The sequence below is a fragment of the Muntiacus reevesi genome, chromosome X (assembly GCF_963930625.1).
Source record: "Muntiacus reevesi chromosome X, mMunRee1.1, whole genome shotgun sequence".
NCBI classification, from domain to species: domain Eukaryota; kingdom Metazoa; phylum Chordata; class Mammalia; order Artiodactyla; family Cervidae; genus Muntiacus; species Muntiacus reevesi.
Genome location: NC_089271.1, coordinates 80697287 through 80705216, shown reverse-complemented (window position 1 = coordinate 80705216; position 7930 = coordinate 80697287). Strand labels below are relative to the sequence as shown.

General features: G+C 36.3%; 1 pseudogene; it reads right to left on the bottom strand.

Moving 5' to 3' along the window:
• Window positions 1-818: 818 nt before the first annotated feature.
• On the bottom strand, window positions 819-4210 carry LOC136154550 (hepatoma-derived growth factor-related protein 3 pseudogene; annotated as a pseudogene).
• Between the last annotated feature and the right edge of the window lie 3720 nt (window positions 4211-7930).

Genomic DNA, 7930 nt, shown 5'->3' with positions numbered 1-7930 from the left:
AAAATAAATAAAATTTTCTATGATCACAATTGCAACAATAATGTACACATAATAATGGTTTGTGGATGAGTATTAACGATTCTAATTCTAGTTCCAAAAGAAAACAACAGATCGTTTAAAAGTCTATGTTTAAAAGTCAATGCTTTGTCTTACTTCCCATAGGGCTACTGCTGAGTCCAACTTTAAAATGTAAAGTATCCAGCTTGAGTGATTAGCTTAAATTGTATTGGCATTGGGAGAAAATAAATCATTGCCTTTATCTTGGAGTAACACAAAAGACTCACTTAACTTCACATATGGAAACTGAGTTTGTGTAGGTAACAACATGAGTTTTGAGAAGTTTAAGTTGTCAACTAGCTATTTTTAATACGGAATAGGTATTTTACAGTATGATTCAACTTTACACATGGCCTCAAAACTGAAAGAGAATTTTAAGTTCACCTTCAATATGCCAACATTATGTATCTAGGAATTGGTTCCTGGGTTCTGTCACAGAGAAGAAATCCCTTAAGCATTATGTTGAGTGGTCCTTTTAAAAAATGCTAATTCATATTTAACTGAGTGTTTGGTGATGATGGAGTAAAAGGCAGGAGAATGATGAACATAACTGCCTTGATAAAGGATCCTAGATTTGTATGAGCTTATGCAAAAATCTTGATAATCCTTAGTGGTTAAGGGCAACTTCATGCAACCAAATAACATGAAATTAAGTCAATAACCTTAAAAAAGGCTAAAATTTCCCCCCCCCAAACATATCAGAGAGGAATATGAATAATGTATATACAAACTGGGGTTCTGTCAATGACAACAAGGACTATGTGTTGGTTCATATCAAATTCGAGAATATTGGAAAACCAAACGTATAACCTTCTTGTGATTTTCTTAGTATGTAGCATTCATTATGGTATCCCTTCACTGGTTTTTTGCAAGTCTGAAGTTGTGTTTCTTGTGTCATTGCCGGCATCTCCACCCTCAGAGCTGCTTTTATTTTCTTCTTCTTTGCAGTCCTTGTCATCTTCATCTCCTGGAGATTTCTGGGACTGTTTAGAGGATTTCTTTGAAGTGTATGACTTGTTCCTCTTGGAGCCTGCTTTTTCGCTCTTTCTTTTGCCTCTTCCATCTTCCTCTACTCTGTCTCCTTCCTCACTGCTTGCATCAGCGGTATTTCCGCCTTCTCCTTCGGTTTCTGAAGAGCTCTGTTGCTGAATTGCCTGGTATCCACTAAACGTTACTCCTGGGTTATTTTCCATTTCCCACAATCCTTCATTAAATCCCTTCCGTTTGTTTGATTTTCCAAACTTGTCTTTGTATTCCTTTTAAGGTCAGACCTTTTAAGGCCTCTGGGACCTAGAAAAGCAGTTTCGTGGGTGCCAAAAAAGAAGATAGGGTACTTATTGGCTGGAGGCTTCACAGCTCCCTCTGGGAGTTCATCGATGCGGGCGGGCCAGTGCGGGTAGCCCTTCATCTTGGCGAAGACCAGGTAGCCCGCCTTGTACTCGCGGGGCCGCTCCACTTCCTGGTCGTTCTTGGGCGCCGCGAAGATGCCAGGAGGCTGCCCCCCGCCGCGGGCCGACGGACCGTGCCGCGCTCCCCGCGGGCCTCGCTGGAGCCGCGCAGGCGGGCGGACAAGCAGTCGCTCAGACTAGGGGAAGCGTCGAGGCGGCGGCTGAGGCGAGGGGCTGGGCGCGGGCTCAGCAGGCTCGGCAAACCGCCGCCAGGCAGCGGGGGAGGGAGCCCCCGGCCCCTGGGCTCTCGCCCGCGCCGAGGTCCCCGCCGCCGCCGGGCGATTATTAAATATTAAATTATTAAATATCGAATTAAATTAAAATTATTAAAAATAATTTAATATTTTATATTAAAATATAAATTTTGATATTTCAGAAAAAATGCCAATTTCTGGTACTAATTCCCTTTGGTGATGTTGCCCTGAGGTACAGCAGCCTTAACTGTCCTTATCTTAACTGGATTTCTGGTTCCAGAAGCCTTTTCAGTACAATTTTCAGTCAGTAGTGGCATTTTCTCAAAATTAACATGTAGAAGGTAGTGTATAATTAGTAGAGAGTATGTGCTTTGCTCCCTAACTGCGCTTTGAGAACATTTTCTGTGCTTCTAGCATCAGTCTACCTCATCCCACCAGGAACGAACAGCCCATTTTACTCTCTCTTGGTTTGGACCATATGGCCCATCTTTATGAATGAATGGCTATGTATGTGGCATGATGCGAAAACGTCCGACATGCCCCTTGGTTTCTTAATATCTCTCCTATGTTTCCTGCCAGTATTCTTTAGAAGGTCTTATATTATCATTCCTATTGTAATTTTGAACAGACATTTTAACTTTTATTAGCTGCAGTGTTTTTGTATGCACAGCAAAAGTAATGTGTTATTCTTAGGTTCAAGTGAGATTATTTGTGTGAAATGCTTAGTAACAACAACAGTGTGGTAACTATGGCAAACGTGAGGATAATTTCATTTTATTTTTGTCGAAGACATAATTATTCACTAGTATTTCTAATTCTTCTCCCTTTCAAGGTGTAATTGAAAGTTGGACTTCCCTTCCCCTTTGAAAATAGATGCAGCCATTAGAGTTGCCTTGAGCAGGCAATAAAATGTGAGCAGAAGTTATGAGTATTATTTCCAAGCAGAGGTCTTAAAAATGTTTGTCTTGTTCTTCCTCACAACTCCCTATGTCAGTTAAAGTAAATGACAACCTTCCAGATAGTGGAGATTCGGTCAGACTGTGTCTGAGTGAAGACCTGTGGAGCAAAACAGCTGACATATAGGGGATGTAACATGAGGCAGAAACAAACCGCTGTTTTTAAGCCAGTAAGATTTTGGTGTTGTCTTTTTACCATACCATATATTATTGTATCCTGATGGGTTTAATCTTATTAAGTCTTTCATTATGTTGAGTATTTTTTAACTGTGGTAAAATACACATGAACACAGGATACTTTTCCATTTATTTATATGTTGTTTAATTTCTTTCAGCAATATTATGTTGTTTTCAGTGTACAATTCTTTCCTCTACATGGTTAAGTTTATCCCTCAGTATTGTATTCTTTTTGCCATATGTTATTTGTTATTATAGTAAAATATGTATGGCATAAAGTTTACCATTGTAATTATTTTTAAGTGACATTAACTATATTCATATTATTGTGCAACCATCACCACTATTTATATCCAGAACATTTTTCTCACCACAAACTGAAATTAATTCTGTGCCAATTAAATAATAACTATCTATTTCCCTCACCCTCACTCCCTTGTTACTACTATTCTACTTTTTGTCTATGTGAATTTAGCTACCCTGGGAAATTCATAGTATAGAAATTGTACAATATTTTTTAATGGTTTCTTTCACTTTATATAATGTCTTCAAGATTGATTCATGTTGTAACCTGTCAAAATTTTCTATTCATTTTTCAAGTTGAACAATAATTCATTCTATGTATATAACAACACATTTGCATATCCATTCAACCGTTGAGGAACACCAGAGTTGTTTCTACCTTTTGGCTATTGTGAATAATGATACTATATTATATAAACATGAGAATTCCTCTTTCACTTCTTTGGGGTATATACCTAGAAGTGGAATTATTGGATCATATAATTCTATGTTTAATTATTTTAAGAATTGTTGTACCATTTTCCATAGTACCTGTTCCATTTTACATGTCCCCCAGCAATGCAAAAGGAATCCAGTTTCTCCATATCCTTGCCAACACTTATCATCTTCCTGCCTTCCTTTCTTTTTTTCTGATAGATCTCAGGAGCTATGCTGAGCTTGGAGAAAGGGAGAGAGAGGGCTGAACTGTTACATGTCACAGTAGCCCATTAAAACAACAAACCAAAAATAGAAAAACAAATTGATTAATCACTTACTGTGGTAGTAGAAGACATTAAAACCAGGAAAAGTGCCACTTTCCTCTGTTCCCCCATGGAACAGTTCACAAGTGGAAGATCAGGTGTATCAGAGCAGACGTGGGCTACTTCTCAGTGTTGAGAGACCCCAAATAAAAGGCCCCAATAGTTTTATGGACTCAGGGGTTGCAGGTAGGGCAAGGAGAGGGCTCAGAGTGGAACGGTACTGAGTCAGAGTAGATAGAAGTGACTTCAGAATTTCCTCCATCTTCTTCCATAAGGAGGTCTTGGCAGAGGTGCTTGAAGAAGACCTCGAAGGAAGTCCTCAGGTGAAGAGACATAGTAATCAAGGCACCAAGGCTAAGAATGTAAATATGTGAAGGGCATGACTAGCTGGGAGAGCCTGAGACCTTGACTGTAACTCTCTTCAGAGATTGTGATGCACTGATTTTACCCTAAGGCTGGTGTGGGGAGGACAGCTTCCCCACTCTCACTCCCCAGGAGCCCTGTCAGGTCAGGCCTGAAAAATCACACATTGATTTGTAACCAGGGGTTGGATAGGCATTTTAATATTTATGAAGGGGTATCTCACTGTGGTTTGGATTTGCATTTCCCTGATGACTATTAATGTTGAGCATCTTGCTTTTATGTGCTTATTGGCCATTTAGATATCTTCTTTGGAGAAATGTCTATTTAAGTCCTTTGCCTATTTTTTAAACAGGTGATTTTGGGATTTTTGTCATCGAATTGTAGGCACTCTTCATAAATTCTGGATATTAATCTTATCATATATTCCAACATCTTTTGTTGAAACTATTCTTTCCCCATTGCATGGCCTCAGCACCTGTTGTCAAAAATTGTTTGACCATTTATGTGAGGGTTTATTTCTGAGTTTCCATACTATTCCATCTGTCTTATTCCACCATGGTTTTGTAGTAAGTTTTGAAATCAGGAAGTGTGAAACCTTCATTTTTATCTTTTCCAAACTCATTTCAACTATTTTGGGTCTTTTGAGATTCCATATGTACTTTAGGATGGATTTTTATATATCTGAAAAAATATCATTGGTATTTTAATAGAGATTGCATTGAATCTATATATTACTTTGGGTACTATTGACGTTTTATCATTGTCTTCAAATCTATGAAAATGAGATTTCTTTCCATTTATTTGTGTGTTATTTAATTTTTTTCAATCATGTTTTATAGTTTCCAGCGTACAAGTCTTTTTTTCTCTTGGTTAAGTTCATTCCTAAGTATCTTAACTTTTGATGCTATTGTGAACAGAATTGCTTTTTAAATTTCCTCTTCGGATTATTCATTATTAGTGCATATGAATACAACTGACTTTTTTGTGTTTTGATTTTGTATTGTGCAGTTTACCAAATTTGTTTAGTATTTTTTACAGTTTTTTTTCATGTGTGTGTGTGAAATCTTTAGTCTTTTCAACATTGCCATGATCTGGGTTTCATATAAAGGTAATGCTGGCCCGAGTAGAAAGACTTAGGAAGTGTTTTTTCTTCTTCAATTTGTTGGAAGAGTTCGAGAAAGATTGTTGTTCTTTCTTTAAATGTTTGGTAGATTTTACTTTTGAAACAATCTGATCCAAGACTTTTCTTCTTTGCATAGTTTTTAATTATGGAGTCAGTCTCCTTATTAATTTAGGTCTATTCAAAATTTCTATTTTTTTTTGTAATTTAATCTTGATAGGTGGTATGTTTCTAAGAATTTGTCCATATCTAAGTTATCTAATTGGTTCGTGGGACATTGTTCAAAGTGATATTTTAAGTATATTTTTGTTTCTATAAAATTATGAATCAACTTTCTGATTTTAATAATTTATCATCTCTTTTTTCTCTTAGGCTATTTAGCTAAAAGTTTACTAATTTTGTCAAACTTTTCAATAATCCACCTTTTTGTTTCATAGATTTTCTATATTGTTTTGTCATCTCTTTTATATTTTATGTTTGTTGTTTCCTTCCTTATGTGTGCTTTGGCTATGGTTTGTTTGCAAAATCTTATTCCCTAAGATATAAACTTAGGATGTTGACCTATGATTTTTCTTCTTTTTAAATATAAGCATTAACAAATATAAATTCCCCTTGTAGCACTGCTTTTACTGTATCTCATAAGTTTTGATGGACTGTGTTATTTTCATTTATCTTAAGTTATTTTCTGATTTCCTTTGTGACTTCTAGCAACTCTTTCCTTAGACTTGGAGGATTTTGGACCATTATTTCTTCAGATGGTCTCTCTGTCACTTTCTTTTTTTTTTTTTTTTCCATAAAGCATATATTTGTTTTCTGATTATACCCAATACGTCCATTGGGCTCTGTTCACTTCATTTATTTTCTTTGCTCTATTCAGACTAAAATTTCAAATGTCCTGTATTTAAGTTTGCTGATTATTTCCTCTCTCTGTTCAAGTCTCTTGTTGAGACCCTCTAGTGAATTTTTCAATTGAGTTTTCATATTTCCCATCCCCATAATTTGTTTGGTTCCTTCTTATAATTTCGATTTCTTTGTTGATACATTATTTTGTTCATATGTAGCTTTTTTGACTTTCTTTACTTCTTTTTCCATGCTTTCCTTTAGGTTTCTGAGAATATCCAAAACAGTTGTTTCAAAGCCTTTGTTTAGTAATTCTAATGTTTGTGTTTCTTCAGAGATTGTTTCTGCTACTTTATTTCCCTTAATGGGCCTTGTGTTCCAGTTTCTTTTTATGCCTTGTGATTTTGTTGTTGTGATTAAAAATTGGACTCTTCAAAAATAATTATTTCTCTTCGCCTTCACAGATTGGCTATTTGCTGATGAAGTCCTTTACTAATTAGTTGGATATTGGTTACAAGCCTTGGTATATTAGCCCAATATTAAAGCTTAAAGTGTATTCAAGTCTTTTTTGATCATGCTTCTTCTTCAGGCCTGTGTGTAGCTTTTTCATTTCCCCTGAATACATAGATTATTTTTAAATATCTTAAATTTCTGAAGAGGTTCACCTTAGCTTCTCATCAAGGCCTTTGATAGTCTATTGTTCTCTGTTTTATAATCTTTTGGCCCTAGCATTTGCAAGTGTGCAGTTTCCCTACTGCTTTTTATTTTTTTTAATGGACACTCTGCACAGCATATGGGATCTTTGTTCACTGACGAGGGGAAGCTGTGCCCTCTGCAGTGGAAGTGCAGAGTCTTAACCACTGGACCACCAGGGAAGTCATTTCCCTACTGCTTTTATGAGCAGTGCCTGTTGTTTTCTGTTACTTCCCAGCCTGATATATGAGTTTATGTTTCTTCTTTCCCCTGAGTCAGGCAAAACAGAGACAGGTCCTTCAGGAAGCTCCCAGACAAGCTAGATCATTGGAAATAAGGTCTGATCTAATCCGTCCGGTTTAAGGTAGGGAATTGAGAACTGAGTTGGAGCCTTTGCCAAACTAACATCAGGTTGCATCAGGGAAGGGACAAAATAAAGAAAAGCAAAAGGGCCATGAATTTTCCTATTGCTTTAAATGTTGCTTTTCTTGATTGGGCATTTGCTTGGGTGTTGATAAATTTTGTTTCCCAAAGTTCCTACAGAGCTATTTTAGCAACTTTTTTTTTAATGCTTTTTAATGTATCAGTGGGAAAACAAGAGCTTGGAGCTTCATAGTCTGCTATTTTGCTAGAATAACTTTTTATTGAGTATTTTAAGAAATCTTAATTCTGCCATCAATACATTTACCATATCTCTTTGATTTGTCACCTGTAAATGATATTATTTATATTGAACAAAACTAAATGAAGTATAAAAACTTATGGAAGACATTTGGAAAGCTCTCTCCAATTTTGTCAGTGATTCATTCAATAATATACATTTAAGACCAGTTGTCTACTGAGTCAGAAACCCCCCAATCCTGTTATTCTGGTCACATTAATTTCCACTTGTTTCATTTTTTGATTCAGTTTTAAAAATTATTCTGACCTAAGAAGAAAACTAAAGGTAAAGGAGAAAAGGAAAGATATACCCATCTGAATGCAGAGTTACAAAGAATAGCAAGGAGAGATAAGAAAGCCTTCCTCAATGATCAATGCA